This window comes from Macrobrachium rosenbergii, chromosome 43 (assembly GCF_040412425.1).
Source record: "Macrobrachium rosenbergii isolate ZJJX-2024 chromosome 43, ASM4041242v1, whole genome shotgun sequence".
Taxonomy (NCBI): Eukaryota; Metazoa; Arthropoda; class Malacostraca; order Decapoda; family Palaemonidae; genus Macrobrachium; species Macrobrachium rosenbergii.
Window position 1 is genome coordinate 18,750,481 of NC_089783.1, and position 20,250 is coordinate 18,770,730.

The window sequence follows — 20,250 nt, forward strand, 5'->3', positions numbered from 1 at the left end:
GAACTCTTTATAAATTAAACTAAATGTTATGGGACATGCAGATACTAAGAAGGAAGTGTTGTGGGATAAGTAGTAACCAAAAAGGTGACAAACAATTTACTGGTTTTATAGTTAGGTAGGTATGACTGATTCTTACTCACCACAGAAAGCTACATTTTTAATCCATTTTTGTTTCCCTTTCTTTCTTTAGGTCTTCGGCTGAAAACCTTTATTGGCAGATTCAACAGAATATAAATCCATGAGGGTTCCAAAAGGAAATCAACCAGCAGTGAGAGACAAGTTACCCGAAAGAACAATAGTGATTGCTTTGAAAAGAAGGCACAGGTAATGAAAATAAAAGAGAATATGATGAGGATAAGGCAGCCTCTTGCTTAACCATCGGGCATCCTCGGCCATTCTACTAAGCCGGCCGTACATACGTTTGAAAAATAAAAGGAAGAGGAAACTAACAAAAAAGAACTCCAATCCAAGACAGTGGACGACCGCAGTGCAAAGGCTATGTCATCGTTCAAGATGAAAGAACAGTGGTTTATTTCTGAGTGGCCTTCTACAAAAGATGCCTACCATGCTAGTGAGTTTCTTTTACACAACAAGATAGAACAGAGTGAAAAAGGTAAGACAAGTAGGGTATACAGTGTTGTCAAGTGTGTGTCAGCAGTAAAAGAGGTAATGAATGTACCAGCATAATATGAGTTGATGTAGGTATAGGAAAGAGTCCATGACCAGAGTGGGACCAAACAACAGGATGTAATGGCCAGCCTTAGGCAGGACTTAATCTCTTTTACTTAGTATCTCAATGAGCGATTGGTGCCTTGACCAATGTACTACCTAGTCTTAATTAATGAAGTAGCTACAAATACTGAGACTTATGATATGCTGCAAATTCCTGTGATATGTGCAGCACATGCTCATAAACTGATGACATCAAAAATATGTAAACAATATCTTGCCAAGAATATTGACCATATACTTTTTGTTGTCACTGGTGTATAATATGAGTGAAATAACAAAAGCTGGTTCCAGTGTAAAACGCTAATGGTCATACCAATTTATTTGTGTTGTAGGATTACAGGTCCTTGTTGGCAGTAGGACTGTTAGATATAGTACAATCATTAATGCATATCTCTAGCAGTCATTTTAGATGAACTGGTACATATCCGTAGCTACAGTCCTTAATTAAATAATTGTTTTTTGAGTAATATAATATCAATTCGAATCTATTTAGTCAAATTTTAAAATAACGTTTGATACAGGGCTTTTCATTAATGGAGCTTTTAACAGAAATCTGTGAAGTCAAGCTTAAACCCGAAAATTAAGTAAACAGTGCAGTAAGTGTCCAAAATAAAGTACACTGTGAGACTTGCCTATATATGTTACAGTGGTGGAAGCTGCTTAAGCCAAGTTCAGTTACTAAAGGAATATAGTGTCCATCTTGGAGCTTCTAGTTGTCCCTTACTACTTCATGTAGGATATTGCAAAACTAAACATCATACGAATCTGAGCATCCATGTATTTAAAAGGACATTCTTGTTCAGTCTCTTACTGAAAGGTTTTGATATTAGTCACTCAAGACAGAGGATTTCTGATGTCAGTCACTCAAAGACAGTTTTTGATATCATTTACTCATTTGCAAAAGTTTTTTTTATAGCCACAAACAATAAATGTTAGTAAGTGTCATTACGTTGATTAGCCTTCAGAAACGTTACTTTTGACATCCAATAGGGTTTTAATGATAGAAAGTTACTGCACCCTGATTGTAAAATTTATATGTGAAATTTTCCTAAGTTTCATACCCTTGGCAAATATAGAATTGTGCTCCTGTGCTATAAGTAGTATAAAATTTTGGTTATTAATTCTCTTGTTAGGATGGAATCCACTTGACATGGAACTCTTTATAAATTAAACTAAATGTTATGGGACATGCAGATGCTAAGAAGGAAGTGTCGTGGGATAAGTAGTAACCAAAAAGGTGACAAACATTTTACTGGTTTTATAGTTAGGTAGGTATGACTGATTCGTACTCACCACAGAAAGCTACATTTTTAATCCATTTTTGTTTCCCTTTCTTTCTTTAGGTCTTCAGCTGAAAACCTTTATTGGCAGATTCAACAGAATATAAATCCATGAGGGTTCCAAAAGGAAATCAACCAGCAGTGAGAGACAAGTTACCCGAAAGAACAATAGTGATTGCTTTGGAAAGAAGGTGCAGGTAACGAAAATAAAAGAGAAAATGACGAGGATAAGGCACCCTCTTAGTTAACCATCAGGCATCCTCGACCATTCTACTAAGCCGGCCCTAAATACCGTTCGAAAAATAAAAGGAAGAGGGAACTAACAAAAAAGGAACTCCAATCCAAGAGAGTGGAAGACCACAGTGCAAAGGCTATGGCATCGTTCAAGATTGAAGAACTGTGGTTTATTTCTGAGTTGCCTTCTACAAAAGATGCCTGCCATGCTAGTGAGTTTCTTTTACACAAGATAGCACAGATTGAAAAAGGTAAGACAAGTAGGGTGTTCAGTGTTGTCAGGTGTGTGTCAGCAGTAAAAGAGGTAATAAATATGCCAGCCTGATGTGAGTTGATGTAGACATAGAAAAGAGTCCATGACCAGAGTGGGACCAAACAACAGGATGTAATGGCCAGCCTTAGACAGGACTTAATCGCTCTTATTTGGTATCTCAATGAGCGACTGGTGCCTTGACCAATGTACGACCTAGTCTTAATTAATGAAGTAGCTACAAATACTGGGACTTATGATAGGCTGCAAATTCCTGTGACATGTGCAACACATGCTCATAAACTGATGTGATATCAAAAATATGTATACAATACCTTGCCAAGAGTATTGACCATATACTTTTTGCTGTCACTAGTGTAAAATTATGAGTGAATTAACAAAAGCTGGTTCCAGTGTAAAACATTAATGGTCATACCAATTTATTTATGTTGTAGGATTACAGGTCCTAGTTGGCAGTAGGATTGTTAGATACAGTACAATCATTAATGCGTATCTCTAGCAGTCATTTTAGATGAACTGGTACATATCCGTAGCTACAGTCCTCAATTAAATCATTGTTTTTTGAGTAATATAATATCAATTAGAATCTATTTAGTCAAATTTTAAGATACTGTTTGATGCAGGGCTTTTCAGTAATGGAGCTTTTAACAGAAATCTGTGAAGTTCAAGCTTAAAACTGAAAATTAAGTAAATAGTGCAGTAAGTGTCCAAAATAAACTACTTTGTGAGACTTGTCTATATATGTCAAAGTGGTGGAAGCTGCTCAAGCCAAGTTCAGTTACTAAAGGAATATAGTGTCCATCTTGGAGCTTCTAGTTGTCCCTTACTACTTCATGTAGGATACTGCAAAAGTAAACATTATACAAATCTGTACATCCATGTATTTAAAAGGACATTCTTGTTCAGCCTCTTACTGAGAGGTTTTAATTTTAGTCAGTCATGACAGAGTGTTTCTGATGTCAGTCACTCAAGGACAGAAATTTTGTTTATATCATTTACTCATTTGCAAAAGTTTTTTTTTATATCAGTTACTCATTGACAGGTTTCTGATTTCAGAAGCACAGGTCTTGAAATAATATCCAAGATTTTTAAATGTTAGGAACTAGGGTAGTCTATTGTATTTTGTGGAAACACCGCTGTTCGGTACATAGTCCCTTATGAATTTAAATGTGGGTCTACTGAATTTTTTTTTTACTATTTAACTATGGACTAGATAATATCCTTAAGGGCTTCAGCTTTTTTGAAATAGGGGTCTTAAGTTGGTAAATTGAACGTTGGTCATTTTAAAATTTAAACTGTTTTAGTGGGTCTTAAAATTAGTTTTCATTGTCTTGAATAAAATTTCACTTTTTAAATTGACTGATTTTTATGGAAATGGCTTCATGAATAATGATTTAAGACCTGCCTAATGTCTTAGTAAGAAGACACCCCTGTAGAAATTATGAAATTGCTTCTAAAAGGTAGTGTGGATTTTGTAACTTGAAAGTCCTTTGTGCAAATACAAAACTTAGACCCTTTTCAGATAAGAAGTTATTCTAGTTCCTGAGGTTAGCTTTCAAAGTGACAAAGTGATATATTGGGTTAAGGGAAAAACTACTCAGTTTTCAAATACATATAATTAACCTTGCCTCTAAGTGATTTCAAGACTTCTAAGAAATTTGAAATCAGAATTATAGAGACACCTAATTGATTGCAGCCGTGAGAGATTGACGAAAGGTCAGGGAAGACTCCAACCATTCTTAGAGGGAGGATATTAAGCTACTTGTCTGGTTGCGGAAGAGCAGCTTCTTTCTCAACTAGACACTGGAGGCTTTGCTTAACCTACAAATTGAGAAGCAGCTGCCCTCGAACCCAAAGGTTTGAGTTATGGATTTCCAGACAGGGATGTTCATTTGGACAAGTTCTGTTATCCTATCATTATTCGAGGGATAAAATCAAACTTTAACTATATTTTACCGAAAGATGGTTTTGAAAACATTTACTTATGTTTCTGAGAGGCTTCAATAGCCTTATTTCAGGTAGATCATTTTTTTTAAAGATTTTTAGTTCTAGATAAGTTAAATTTCAAATGAAATAACGCTGTTGGGCAACTGAAACATATATTCCCTGCAACTGAAACATATATCCCCTGGGAACTAATATTGAACGGAGTATCTTCTTATAAATGTGACGTTATTTTACCCAACAATTTTATAGCTACTGGAGTTTAAAGTTTATAGTTCTTGAATTTTGATAGGTATTGATTACTGTATAGTTCACCTTATGTTAGGAAGCACTTATCTTGCAAAAATATTGTGCGTAATTTTTTAATTCTTTTTGCAGAATATGGTTGGTCGCTTGCATGAATGGAATGAATATAATATAACAAGACTAGCGGCGATGTTCATTACCATTAACTCGACGAACTTCAAGAAAGTCCTATATTCTGTGTCGTAAGCTAGATATGGGATCTATTACTTCAAGGGCAGGAATCAGAGTACACCAGGATTTTTAGTTCATAGGTCGTTCTCAACTTTAAAAGTTCTTGTGTAGAATAGTTCGTATTGAGGCTCTAAGCACCTTGATATTGCATAATCAGTCAGTTCAAGTTAGTTATTTTAGGTAACACTCCAGAAATTACCCTGGTGTTTATTAGTCTTGTTTAAGTTCCTAAGATATTTAATGATTTGATGACGTTGATTTTCTTCATATAAGATACTATTACATCATTCTTAGAGTACCCACCACTCTTTCATTTTGAATTTAAAAAAAAAAAGAGTCAAGCTTCATTACTAGATCTTTGTATTTCATAACTTGATATAAGTCTGCTTATCATTTTAATGACATTAGCCACAATTTTGTAGGCTTTTGGGTTCTTGGTAATGCCAAGTCACGCTACATTTATTTGAACCTCATCATTAAATCTCGCTCTCACCAATCTCTGTGATGGTGATATTGTTTCTACTTAATGATTATGTATTTTTGGTGAATATAAAGCTTCAGCTTCTCTAAATTACCTGTATTCTGAAGTTCCCAGAGCACATTTTAATAACAATGTGATTGCAAGTCATTCTTTATGTTTAACAAATATCAGATGTTTCTGACAAGCAAACAAAGCAGTATCTTTAGGAAAATATTTGTCGAAATACGGTTATGGTACTATGAAGTGTTCAGAGTAAATGTTATGTTCTAATCATTAAATAATGAAATTGCTTTTAAAAAAAGAAATTATGACAGTTGATTTTAATTTTGCTTTCTACATCCTCATGACAAAGTTTTGAAACTTTGGCATAGTTGAGCCAGTTTTAGCATCAGACTGTTAATCATCTGGGGTACATGAGTCTTTTTTGTGACGTTGGATACTACGCAGGCTTCTAGAAGTTTTGTTTCAGCTATTATCAAATTTTGAGATGATCTTTCTAGCCAAATTTACATATCGAAAACTGGCAGGCTGTAATGTCGCTATATAATGTTAGTTTCCTTGCCCAATATTTTAGCTTTTTAATTTGATATTGTGGTATAGTGTATTACTAATGCTATCCCCTAAAAACTTCCTAATTTGTATTTGCAAATTATGAACTTTAGCCTTTCGATGAATACTGTGTTTTGTCATGAGTTTCTTGACCAATAATTGCATTTTTCCGAATTACTGAGTTTTGGGAGCAATAAATGTAATTTAGTTTAATTTTTGCTGGGAATATTGTCAAGACGGCTGATGATGCTACAGAATTTGCACTCTTCCTTAGGACTGGGTTGGATTTGGGTTGGAACTTTATTCTTGGCTTGGTACAGTATTTTTTCTTTTAAGTTGGTCCTAGGTACTAGAGATGTGATCTGCCTAATCTGTGGTGAAAAACATCTTACACTATCAATAGTTTCTTATTTTTATATATGCGTGAATTGTTGATACATGGTTTTATAAAATGGTTTGGTCTTCAAGCTGTTTTTCCAAATAATGAGCTTTCAGTGTATGAACTTCAGGGCAATCCTAGATTTTATGACATTAGGGTACTCCACGTTTCTCCTAATGTGTCATGACCTCCTTGGTCTTTTCAGGACACTCCTTTGTTTATTTAGTTTTTTGGGGTGCTCTTTTCTATGTAGTGTTTCAAGGGACGTATTGGTTAAAGACTTATCAGTCATTTATATTGTATTTTGAAAATATTTCCTTTTCGAAGCAAATTAAATTTTCATTTTATCACTTTTGCTTAGACGCCCGTTCTGTCTCAATTTAAGAATCTTTGGGAATTACCACAATGCTTTCTAAAACAGTAACTCATGGGTACCTATGTTTCACTTACTGGGAATTATCACAATACTTTCTACAACAGTAACTCAAGGGTACCTATGTTTCACTCAGTGGGAATTACCATAATGCTTTCTAAATCAGTAACTCAAGGGTACCTACTCTTCTCTTACTGGGAATTACCACAGTGCTCTCTAAAACAGTAACTCAAGGGTACCTACACTTCTCTTACTGGGAATTACCACAATGCTTTCTAAAACAGTAACTCAAGGGTACCTACGCTTCTCTTACTGGGAATTACCACAATGCTTTCTAAAACAGTAACTCAAGGGTACCTATGCTTCTCTTACTGAGAATTACCACAATGCTTTCTAAAACAGTAACTCAAGGGTACCTACGCCTCTCTTACTGGGAATTACCACAATGCTTTCTAAAACAGTAACTCAAGGGTACCTACGTTTCACTTACTGGGAATTATCACAATGCTTTCTACAACAGTAACTCAAGGGTACCTATGTTTCACTTAGTGGGAATTACCATAATGCTTTCTAAATCAGTAACTCAAGGGTACCTACGCTTCTCTTACTGGGAATTACCACAGTGCTTTCTAAAACAGTAACTCAATGGTACCTACGCTTCTCTTACTGGGAATTACCACAATGCTTTCTAAAACAGTAACTCAAGGGTACCTATGCTTCTTTTACTGGGAATTACCACAGTGCTCTCTAAGACAGTAACTCAAGGGTACCTACGCTTCTCTTACTTGGAATTACCACAGTGCTCTCTAAAACAGTAACTCAAGGATACCTACGCTTCTCTTACTGGGAATTACCACAATGCTTTCTAAAACAGTAACTCAAGGGTACCTACGCTTCTTTTACTGGGAATTACCACAGTGCTCTCTAAGACAGTAACTCAAGGGTACCTACGCTTCTCTTACTTGGAATTACCACAGTGCTCTCTAAAACAGTAACTCAAGGATACCTACGCTTCTCTTACTGGGAATTACCACAATGCTTTCTAAAACAGTAACTCAAGGGTACCTATGCTTCTCTTACTGGGAATTATCACAACGCTTTCTAAAACAGTAACTCAAGGTACCTACACTTCTCTTACTGGGAATTACCACAATGCTTTCTAAAACAGTAACTCAAGGGTACCTATGTTTCACTTACTGGGAATTGCCACAATGCTTTCTAAAACAGTAACTCAAGGGTACCTATGTTTCACTTAGTGGGAATTACCATAATGCTTTCTAAAACAGTAACTCATGGGAACCTACACTTCTCTTACTGGGAATTACCACAATGCTTTCTAAAACAGTAACTCAAGGGTACCAATGCTTTACTTACGCGTCATTGTTAGTTTGATTTTGAACACGTACAGTATGAAGGGTCAGAAAAATGCGTAAACTAATGTGTAACATCAGCTATGAAAATAAATCATGAGGTATTGTTATGTGAACTGAACACTTCATTGCCGTAACCCTTGTAATTGATGAGAGTGAGATTTATGTTAGTTTACTGTAGGTATATTTATGATTAAGTTTCTGTGGCACTGAAAAGGGAAGTTCTGTAACTATGGAATTCGAGGTTTGTAGTTCTCATGTAGCCCTTGTAATGTTTCTTTAGCTCTTTCGAAATAAATACTGCTTCCCCTTTAATGCGTTAATCATCTAGTAAGTAATAACTTTCTAATAATTCCCTTTAGTATTTTCAGTTGCATTTCTGATTTTAAACGATTACTGTAAAGTACAATCCCCACTTGTGTTGATGTTTTAAGGATTAGTTTGAGGATAAAAGCATAGTATAAGGATAATAACGTAATATGATCCTCTTTTGAAGATTAAATTCTCTAAAGGATCACAGCTTACTATTTCAGGAAGTATGCGTCGCCCTCATATGTTAGTCTTATTTCTCCCCAATTTCAATCTCCTCAAAATCTTGTATTACATTGACAAAATATTTTCAGTTTGCAGATATTCTCTCTCTCTCTCTCTCTCTCTCTCTCTCTCTCTCTCTCTCTCTCTCTCTCTCTCTCTCGTTTTCATCAACAGTTTTTGTCCGTGTGATGGACATTTTTTATGAATGTAAATGGAGTGACGAAAAAGTTGTGAATGGTATCTGAGTGCAATGGCGTGGAATACCGGTTAATGAAAGTAAAAATTTTGGTATAATATATAGGTTAATAAAAGTAAAGGTTTTGGAATATAGATGGAAAAAGTTTGAAAGTTGTGAACCAAAGGCTAAATGAATATATCTACGTTAGTGCAAGTACTGTATAGGATAGACCTTGGTGAATAAAAGTAAGCTGTTGAATATTGGTTATAGACTGTAGGCGAGTATAAGTAAACTAAAGTTATGGAATATGCGAGGCCGAAATAAGTGGCGTTAAGTTAATAGTTTTTCGACTTACTATATGAATGTTCCGTGACTGGGTGTTGCAAAGCTCGACGCGAAGATTCTTGCATAATAAACTGTTGATGACTGAATTAGAAATTTGAGTAGATAACCATAGACTGTATATGAGCACTACAAAATTTATGTAACAAAGGGTATAAATTATAGAAAACTGGAATTTGATGATAGTGTATGTGTGTTTTAGACATGGAAGGAGACATGAATGATAGCATAAGGATTAAGAGCAAAATGAGTTAAAGGTGTAATGTGTAAAGGTAAAACTATAGTTTTTCATTTGGATGATTTTTAAGGAAGTTTCTTTACATTGAAAATATTTTCAACAATTCTTTAAGTTTTTCTCTTTCTCTTTGTCGGGCTACATGAGCAAATCTTCATCGTATAAAATGCTAATCGTCAAAAGTAATGAGGAATTTTCCCAAAGTTCACATTTAGACTGAATTCTGCAGAACTTCCCTTTTTTTCCCCCTCTGATGCTTACCTCCACTTTCAGATCTCCCATTCCCTCTCCTTGATCCTACCCTCTCCCAAACTCAAGATGCTAAAAAAAAAGACAAAAACTCACTCTCAAAGTTCATATGATTGACGAATCTCCCTCACACCCGCCCCCCTCCCCACCATTCCCCATCTTTCCTTCCTCCCAGCATCAGCATTTGCCATATTCTTCGCCACAAAAGGGTTGTGGAGTTCACGAATTAGACATTGCTTTTAAGCAGAGGAACCATAAATGCATTTAGGCTGTTCATGAATTTCCCGAGCACAGGGCTAATTCATTCTTTTACCTGGTGTAATGAGAGCAGTATTACTGAGTGTTTGCATTTTGATATATTGTACTTGTTAAATGCCCATATGCTCTCTTGGTAAACATGTATTTTGGTCCACTTACTCTTCCAGCTGTCTTGTCAAAGGTGGTTTTATCCTGACTACCAGAGTCACGAACAGTAATTGTCTTGTTATGCCTTGTTAAATTGCTTAAACGCTCAGCTCGTTAATACTTTCTGATCCATGAGAAGACGAGAGAAATTAGAGTAATTTTAACACTTAGACATCTTGAATTGTTGGAGTTTGTAATGCCAAATGTACAGGTTTTGGTTTCTTAATTTTGCTTTGAGTATGCAAGCACCACAGGTTTAATGACAACAAATTGTTATCAAGTATGTCATGAACGGTGTGATGTAAGTAGTGGACATTTTACGTAATGTATAAGGATTGTGACTTTAAATACGATCGAGATGATGTATGAATTTTTTGAAGTTAACATGAAATCTGTGAAAACTGTCAGTGTTCAAGTTAATGGAAATTTAAAGTTTAAGGTTAATGAAGATTAATGTTAAATGTTGATGAACATTGTTTCTAATGTAAATGACTGTTTCCAACGTAAATGAATCAAAGAATTTGATGAGAGGGTCATTCTGAAGTCTTGCATTTGAGTGCTTTCTGTTATGCTGAGATGCCTGTGCTCACTGAAAAGGGTCCAGCTGGGTTCATAAATGAACACGTTGTCTCTGATTTCTTCCATTTGTGTCCTTGACATAAAGAAGGGATAAATAACTGCTTTAGTCATCTTTAGAAGAACTGTGCCATAAGATTTCGAATATCTCGTAGATTTGGAAGCTGTCCAGGTGAATGTGTGTGTGTGTGTGTTTCTGTGTGAGTGTTTGTGTGTGTGTTTCCCAGTGCTTCTGTGTGTGTGCGTTTCTGTGTGTGAGTGTGTGTGTGTGTGAGTGCTTGTGTGTGTGTGTGTTTTAAAGGGGAAGTTGTCTTAGTTTTTTGTTTAATTGTTTTCGTTTCCTGTCGTTGATTAGGATATGGAAGTTGCCGTGGTATTTGGTTTGTTCTTTACCGCTTGTCTAAGTGGATATTGTCTTTGGGAAACTTTTCTTGGTGTATGTAACATTAAACGTGCGGGGCATGAGAAACTGATGTGCAGGAATATACCTTTCGTTAGAATTTGCCTATTTTAACAGCATCCTTCATCAGTGAAAATCTCTTATAATGTAAAACAGACTTCTTAGGTATTACGCGTCCTATGATATTGCAAAGCCCTCAGTGAATGGAACACCACTACAGAGAATTCATTCCTGCTCAACGACAACAAATCATAATTCCAACTTCTCTTTCTTTCATATCTCAACCAGGAATACAATGATAGTTGTGAACAGCGGAAATAAATGCTCTGGGTACAATCACAATATATATTGCGCACCAATGTCTTTAGATAGTATATTTGCTTGCATTTTTATAGTTAATGTATAGCAAGATTTCATAAAAATTTTCACATATAAAAATTTTGCAGCTGCTCTGATTTGCTTAAAGAAAAGTCCTAACACACTTAAGGATTCACTTACCCGTGATGATTAAAGCATTATTACTGAACAAACGGCGCATTTTTGTGCATTATTTATATATTGTCTTAGACGATATTTCTATATAGTTAATGATGTAATTGTTTTCACTAACATTCATTTCTTTTATTTAAAATTAGTATGAACGATTCAACTTGATTGTTAATGACAATTAGCAATCACCTTCATAGGGGTGATGATTTATAGATAAAGTAAAATATAAATTTAGATAACAGACATTACATATTAATTTGTGATGAATATTGTGAAGAAAACTAAGGAAATTTCTACTGCTGACTTGAATGCAACTAAGGAAATGTGGTTGCCATGTGAAAAACGAAGGTTTTTAGATTACAATTAGGTGAAAACTGCCAGGTATCATTAATAGTGAAAATGGTCGTTAAGAGTTTGGCTCCTGTTATCCTTTGGCAGTTTTGATCTTGAAAAATGAATCGCAGAGCTTGGTTCATTTCCCTGTTAGACCCTAAGAGCTGTTCCTCGATTTTGATACTGGTTTCACTCTTAGATTGCGGTACGGAACGAACTGTCAAAGAATTGGCTTTGTTGCACGCGCGGAAACAGGTACAATGTAGGTAAAGGAGCATTTGCTGACTATACTCTAAATAAAATTGGTGTCCCGGTTTTGTAACTTGGTGAACCGGGGTAACATTTCTTTCTTGAGGCAGTTAGTCAAGTAAGTCTAGGTTAATTTGGCTATTCGCCAGCCCGGGCTCTTGCTCAATGGCAGCCCGTAACCTTTTCAGGCGAACTCCTTATGAGCAAGGCATTTCTCTCTCTCTCTCTCTCTCTCTCTCTCTCTCTCTCTCTCTCTCTCTCTCTCTCTCTCTCTCTCTCTCTCACTTTTAATGACCATTTCAGTAATGGGAATATTATTAGGGTTCCACTCGTTGCAAATCTTGGCAGATTTCAATAGACGTACGAATTCTTTGTAGTCACCGACTTCCGGAACTCATCAGTGATGTCGATGTATGTCCTTCAAATGCTTATTATTCCTTGCACATCAGTATCTAAGCGTGTTGATAAAATTCATGCACATGTTAAGGTTTGGTGTAAGAGCCTAATCGTTCGGAAACGTTGCAGGCTAATTATGTGGAATGGATGGGGTTTTGTAGTTTCATATTGTCTTGAACTCCACTAAAGCAAGTTGGTGTAACGCTTCACTTAAAGGTGGCAGATGGTTTCATACGGAAAGTCGTTCATTTTCCCATAATTTTTCAGTTGATTGCCCCCGCGCAGTGATTTATCACATATTAGTGTTTTCAAATTTATTAAATCAGTGTTTTTCGCTCAATGATGGAATTATGGAGAACTTGGCAAATCGTGTAATTCTGAAAGGATTTATTTTTTCCATGAATTGGGAAGCTGAAAAAAGTTCAGATATTCAGTAGTTAGCATTCTTACCAACCTCAGACTTACATCTCGGTAAAATAATTTCTCATGAGCATAAAATTTTCAACATCAGTGGTTAAATTCCTGTTAAATAACTAACACACATTTATATTTTCAATCAAGTTCAGTGGTTAAAGTTAAATACTAATTAAATTAAGGATCATAGTTCTTGGACCGCCCGTTATAAGAGCTTCGAGTCTGTGGAAAGTCATGGCACACAACCTTTGAATTTATTTGTTCCAGAACCAAACACTTGTCAGATTGGAGGGTTAATTTTTTTTTAAATGCAGTTGTAAAGCTTTTTGTTTTTTTCATTAGAGAGTAAATTCTCTGGCCCTTCTATGTGAAAGCCTTACGGCTGCCACTAACGTTGTTATACCCGCGCAGATATGCCTGCGCAGTCGGCCTTTGCTGACAAAACTGAAAGTTAATGTGAACAACCTGCGCAGTTTTTCTAGACTGCGCAGGCGGCCTGAGAAAATAGCTCACTCAATCGATGAGCCTTCAGCCAAACTGCCTGCGCATGCGCACTTCAACGCAAATGTGGGGAAGCGAGCAACTTCTTGTTGGCTCAGTTCGCTTCCGTCCCCGGACAAATACTACGTAATAGTCAGAAACAGTGTTGGTTTTTATTAAATTTTAAAGTTTTTATACCAAAATTAATGATGTATCAGATTTACAAGTTTTTCAATAATTAATACGGATGTGAGAATAGTATATATTTATAATTTTGGAATTTTTCCACAAAAATAGTGTATAATGAAGGCTGAAAGTGGCAGCATCATTCCTGAAAGTCTTGTAGATTCCTTGTAATCTATATGAATGAGACTGCTTGGGCAAGTAAAATCCAGAGGCTATCGTAACAGATTAAGCCTATGTATGTTTATTCGTAGTTATTAACCATATATTTAAGTTAGTTTTTAAATGAGAATATTCATTATGGCGAAATAATGTGAACTGGGAATAGGCCTATGATGCGTCTATTCATGCGTCATATAATGAAATTCACGTTTACATTGAGAACAAAATAATGTTCTACTTTCTGATAAAAAATAAAATGAGTAGACTGTGTGTGCTATACATTGCTCACATCCCTTGTAAGCCAGTTTTGAAATGAAATTAGACTAATTAACACACAAATGAAACAAAGGAACAGTAGTATACTATGGATCTTCGCTCACTGTAACACATCATAAGAAAGTCATTCTTTAAATGAAAGCAAATCTCTATTAAGCATTCTAAAGAAACAGAAAAACAATATTAGGCCTAAATATGTAAAATTTGGAATAAAAACCAACAATTACTAAGTTAACTCAATTACCTTGCCATGGAACTCTTCCTTCATTCATAAATATTCAATAAACATTATGAAAGTACTTGGAGGTAAATTTAAACTCTTAACAAATTCACATGGCAGTATTGAACTATTTTTTTTAACCACTCTTTCACTAGACGTCTTACTTTACATTTATGAGTTTTTATATGCCATCGGCAAGCCAACTACAGCCAGAGCATCGTCTGTTGACGCCATGGCTGCTACGGAGGACTGAGGGAAATGACTACCGTTAGCGGTGGAGGTTTGCCTGCACAGGCCGACTGTGCAGGCATAACTGCGCAGGTATAACTGAACGTTAGTGGCGGCCTTAACGCATAGAGTCTGTGATTTGCTTAAACAGTTTATGAGAACCATCCACTTTTCTTAGTACGAGTATCAAGGGGAAATTAATGGTAAAGTTTTTGGATTTTTCTTAACATAAAATACTTTCCCTTCTAAGGTCTAGGAGAAAGATCTAACTCGTTTAAAGGAGTAATTGCTACTAATTTCTATAAAAGAGAATTTTTTAAGGGTTTTAAAGTACTGAAATGAAATAAGGTTCAGTTAATTGTTTTGTACTGAAAATGGTCGCCACTGCAGACAGTTAAGATTGCTAAATAATCGAACATCATTGGGGTGATTATATAATTTAATGTTTTCTCGTAGATACCATTTTTAGCCAAAATATCGTTATCACATTTTCTTTTGCCTTATGAGGAGAGAGATGTATCAATTTCGAGAGGTTCTTGGTTACAAATAATTCAGATTATAATGATTTAAGAAGCTATATATCAAAATGATGTTTAAATTTTGTCATTTGTATGGATTTCCAGTAAAGAAAACTTCGTAACTTTCTCTCTCGCTCATCGAAAGTCCGTTGAAAAAAAAGTACACTCAAGCTCGTTTTATCACCAATCGAGCAGTTATGTCAAAGCTACATAGGGTCAGTGTTGCTTAGTAGTAGTTTTATATGTAAAATTTAGTCTGTTGGTACTTGGTGCTACTTGTTTGTTGTTAGGAATCGTAAGACTTGTTTTGCCAGAACTTCATGACGTAGGTTAATTTCTTTGGTAATTAGCTGCACTAGTGTTGTGTGATTTCTAAATTTAGTTTTTTTTTTTCAGCAAGGGGAGTCATTTCCCTAAAGCGCCAATTTTTTTCGGTCAATTTTATAAAGGATGGTCCCTTCATGCCTTATATGTCAAATGTTTAGTTCGCCTTTCCACGTTGTTTTCCAAATGGTCCATATTTGAGGTCTTATTGTACAGTTGAAGCTAAAGTGATTTGGCGGTCCACGTGTAAGATGAATGCGTACTTCGGTCCAATCTGGCTATCTGCTGGGTGGAGAAGCACCGGGTAGTCAGGGCAGTAGTCTTGCACGTCTCTTCGCCTTTACCCGACTCAATCATGTACATAAAATGGGAGGAAATCGAGAGGCCTCTTGTTCAGTTGTTAATCTTGTCTGCTTTTGAGAGGGCCTCAGGCATCATGAGTAATGGTTCGCACTGAAATTGCACACGGGGCTGATGATGACCCCCCCGCCCCTTTCCCTCCCTCCCCTTCGAAAAAGACTTTATAACCGATTAATGGTTTGTTTCCAATAATAGAGTAATAATTTAACCCCCCTCCGCCTTTCTTCCCCTGGATGTACAACTACTTTCAATTTGTCTTGCTGCCTTGTTCTCATTCAAGTGTGACACTGGTGAACTGTTCAACCACCTTTTGGCAACTGTAAGAAATCAAATGCGGTCATTAAGACTTCAGAAACTTTCATACTCTTCTTGGTGTCTTTGATTCACAATCAATGCAATAAACTGTAAAATATGTAATAAAATATAAAAAAAAAGAGAAGGACAAGGAAAGCATTCAAGGGCCTAGTAACTTTGCCTAGTCAGAACTACAATTTCTTTATGTGTCCAGTTACTAGGTGGGACTGGGGAGGGCCTTGGTGGGCTTTCCTTTTCCTTCTCTTTCCTTTAAGTTACTTTTGTAAAAACACTACTTAATCACATATTCATGACATATGTGACCTCATATGCTCAGCTTCAAATGCCCAGAAAAACACAAACTTGCTGCCTTCTCTTCAGTGAACATTATTTGAGTTAAGAAGAATTACTTCCCAGTGTCTTTCTTGACTCGAATCGTGAGCTTACTGGAGAGTAAAAAGCCTTGGTTTCTTGGACTTTCTGCTGTTTGTAGCTTTCAGAAAGTGAGGTTTCAAGAAACTTGGTATAAATCTATTGTCACTGATTCTTGTCTGTAATCATATTTCAATTTTATAACAACCTTGATGGCACTGAAACCTGTCTCACGTATGGCAATCAATCTCCAACAATAAAAGATTTTGATAATTTTTCTTCGTTTTGCTAAACCCAGATTTTGTTGTTGAAAAGTTCCAAGTACCTGCAAAATACAAACTAAGCAAGTTTCTTTCATAAATTTCGAAGTGTAACCCTTAGAATTTTGAGTCCGAGTGCGAGACTTAAGTAATTTAATCGGACATAGCAAGGGAATTACTGACATGGCTTAAGTAGTCAGGAAAACTCTCCTCAACAGACAGCTGGTTTAGAAGAGTGGACAATGGTCCAAAATGAGTCCCAGGTTAGAGTTCAGTACCGTGGAACTGCTCTCATTCCATCATTGTAAGGGTGAACGAGTTCTGTTGCGAGGTGTAATGAAGAATAGTCTAGATGTCCTTATGGCCACTTAAAAGCCAAACCTATATCGTGAGCTCTTTTACCGTTTTTGTGGGGTGTACCAAGGCATTTGTTCGTGCTAGGAGTGGGGAGGAGGGGGGGAAGAAAGGGGGGGGGGCGTCTGGGGAGAATACTCGGTCATATGAACTTTTGCAAAGGGAGAATACTCGCTGCTCTTTTACTGATTTATTTTTTTTATTGCTTTTAATTCAGCTGTAAATTTTATACCATTGTTTGCTGTCATTTCAGTTGTAAATTGTATACCATAAGTTAAGATAAATGAAAGAATGCATAATTTATTTGAATTTATTTCATAATTACATAGAACAATACGATCTTGATTTCATAAGACAGGCTGTAAAAACACCAGTACATCTTAAGTTTCTTAACAGTAAAACCATCCTTTCTATTTTTTCTACTGCAATCAAAGTTTTAATATACTTGATAACGTCTATACTTTAGGCAAATAGGTCAAGGCAACTGAACAGTTCAATATTTAAATGTCAGAACCTCAATTTCAAAGTAGTGCATATGAAAAGCCACAAATGCGAGGAAAGGAGTATAATATCACATACAATTTAAGAGGCATCGTGTCTCCTCTTTCACATTAAAAAAGGCGATAGGTTTCGAAACTGTGCGTGAAAACATATTCTTCCTCGAATCTGCTGTCCATTCATATTTGAGGAGCTAAAAGCACGCATTCCACAGAAAATACATTGAGCGCCTTGATCCTCAGCAAGAGCAACAAGGGGCTTCAAATATTTTCTTTGGCAAGGGTGTAATTATCTCGACTCAAGTTTCCTCTACCAGTTTTCCTTAAGAAACAGAACTTAAGTAGCTCTGATACTGGTTGCAATATGTAACACACAACGTAAAGCACAAAGAGAAATGCATTGGCGAATTTTTGGTAAGAAATTTAACATTGTTGGTTACATGATAATTACCTAAGACCTGGTTCTTGTTAACATCATTTTAACCAATACAAGCTCCTCTTGACATCAAAACATTCATCATTATTTTTAAGATAGTTATATCTGTGTCTATACAAAAATAAGCCTTAGAATAACAAAAACAAAACACGCAAACTCAGGAATTTAAATATTTATCGTGCTACAGCTGGTTTTAAGCACTTTAAATCTATCCTATTGATTGTCGTTGAAGTTACTTAATTAAGTTGACTTAGTGAATTTAAACTGAAATGGAATAGAATATAAAATTTAGGCCAAAGGCATGCGCTGGGACCTATGAGATCATTAGGCGCTGAAAGGGAGAGTAAAAAGGTTTCAAAGTTGTAAAAGGAAGAAAACTTCCTAGTTACGCTGCGAAACAACTGTTAGAAGGCGGGCGGTAAGACGGAAGATTGGAGGTATAGTAAAAGGAATGAGAGAGGTTTCAGCCAGGGTCGAAGGGACGCTGGAAAGATCCTTAGGTAATACCTAAGGTTTTTTTTCTAGTACAACTGACATACTACATTTATCCAAAAGAAAGACCCATCATCAAACCAGAAAAGAGTTAGCAGATTTCCACTACGGCCAAAATTTCTTCTATGGATAACAGGTTACTAAATTTCTATTGTCCTCCCTTGTAACGCCATTAAAAACGCGCTTCTCTTGCCATTCCCTAAAAATAATCAGCCCTTTCCTCAAGCATTATTCTAGAAAACATCCCTTTAGAGATTACTCAGAGATTTATAGTAGAAAATAATTTGGCCATCGTTAATTACCAGTAGAGATATCCCTCAGATATTAATTACTCTAAATTATTTACATAAATAAATTGATACTTTCTGCAACAAATCTGCCCTCCCTTGTCTGTCTTAACATCTATCACAGCCTGTTGGATTACCACCGATATGGGCTGTCAAAAAGTTTCCCTTTGAGAACATAACCTCCCTTAAGACATTCCAATGGAGAACCAATCCACCATTTCATTCATATTTTAAGCCTCCTATCAAATATTGATCTTCCAAGCCTATTTTTAACGATTACTCCTTCCATGAATTATTTCTTTTAGCCTTAAGAACTATTACTTCAGCATTTCTTCCATAAACTAGCACCCCTTTAGGACTACCATTCAAGAGCTATGCCTTCCTTAAGCCTTTCTTCAAGTTTTTTTTTTTTCCTTAATATCAGGCTTTCCTTTGCAAAGCCTCATGGAATGCAAACTTTTTTCAACTACACGAGTTTTACCCACTTCAGGACCATGCACATTGCACACGCACCATATAATTACAAATAATTTCTCTATACACAAACTAAATGCTCAAAACCAGCTGCCAATTAGTATCTAAAATGTGGACACCTGCTTGAAAGCAGTTTTGTCATTCTGTGGCTATGAATGATAATTGCACGTGCTTGTCAAGGGAGTCAACAACATAATGTGAGGTACTTTAAACAAGTCTGCCAGGCTCTGCATGCGACTGGATTACTAAACTACTCAAGTTTTGGTAACCGAAAACGTGATATTTACAATGTATCTTTCTAGCACATTCGATGTCTACTGGGAAATACCTTTGGAATTATTAAAACACCCAAAACGTCCTAGAGACCAATAAAAAAAAATCAAGATTTTACTGTAAAAACAATTACAGGGGACACTAGCCTGGTTTCGTGAGAGAGAGAGAGAGAGAGAGAGAGAGAGAGAGAGAGAGAGAGAGAGAGAGAGAGAGAGAGAGAGAGAGAGAGAGAGAGAGAGAGAGAGAGAGAGAGAAATTTGTTATATATAGAAGATGGACCGATATCTGAAAATTACGCAATACAGCCAAGCACTGGAACACATTCAGCCACTCAGTGCTTTAGAGAGTGAAACGAGAGAGAGAGAGAGAGAGAGAGAGAGAGAGAGAGAGAGAGAGAGAGAGAGAGAGAAAAAAAAAAAGGACGAGGAATGAAGGTAAAGTAAAAGACTAAAACGGTGGGGGCGGGGGGCAATTAAGGTCCGAAATAACGCTGTAAACAACTTGCAGCAATGCCTACAGTCTACCACTCGAGAGGCATAAACGGCACTATCTCCCTTCGGAGGTAGAAGAGAGAGAGAGAGAGAGAGAGAGAGAGAGAGAGACTACTGTATTGAACTATCCCTTGAAGGCCCAGTGACAAGATCCATTTACAAACTCTGACAAATGATTCCCATTTAATTTAATGATTGCAACAATTAACAGGTTTCAACACTCCCATTGGACATTTACCAAGTCTTATCAGCCCCGACCAACCCCACCCCACAAATTTAGTATTGCTTGCTCAATTTTACCCCTTTACAATTAACGATCATTACAGATGAGGATGGAATGATCTGCCTGCTTGTAAATATATAGGAAAAGTTATTTGAT

At 36.2% G+C, this 20,250-nt stretch overlaps 1 long non-coding RNA gene across 2 annotated transcripts in view; it reads left to right on the forward strand.

Annotated features, from left to right (window-relative positions):
* LOC136828620 (uncharacterized) overlaps positions 1-16,582 on the forward strand; it is a 162,954-nt gene extending 146,372 nt beyond the window's left edge. For both annotated transcript variants that reach the window (XR_010850152.1, XR_010850151.1), the window contains 3 exons: positions 191-613; positions 2,076-2,497; positions 4,840-16,582. This is a non-coding gene — a long non-coding RNA (uncharacterized lncRNA). The remainder of the gene's footprint in view (positions 1-190; positions 614-2,075; positions 2,498-4,839) is intronic.
* Positions 16,583-20,250: the final 3,668 nt, after the last annotated feature.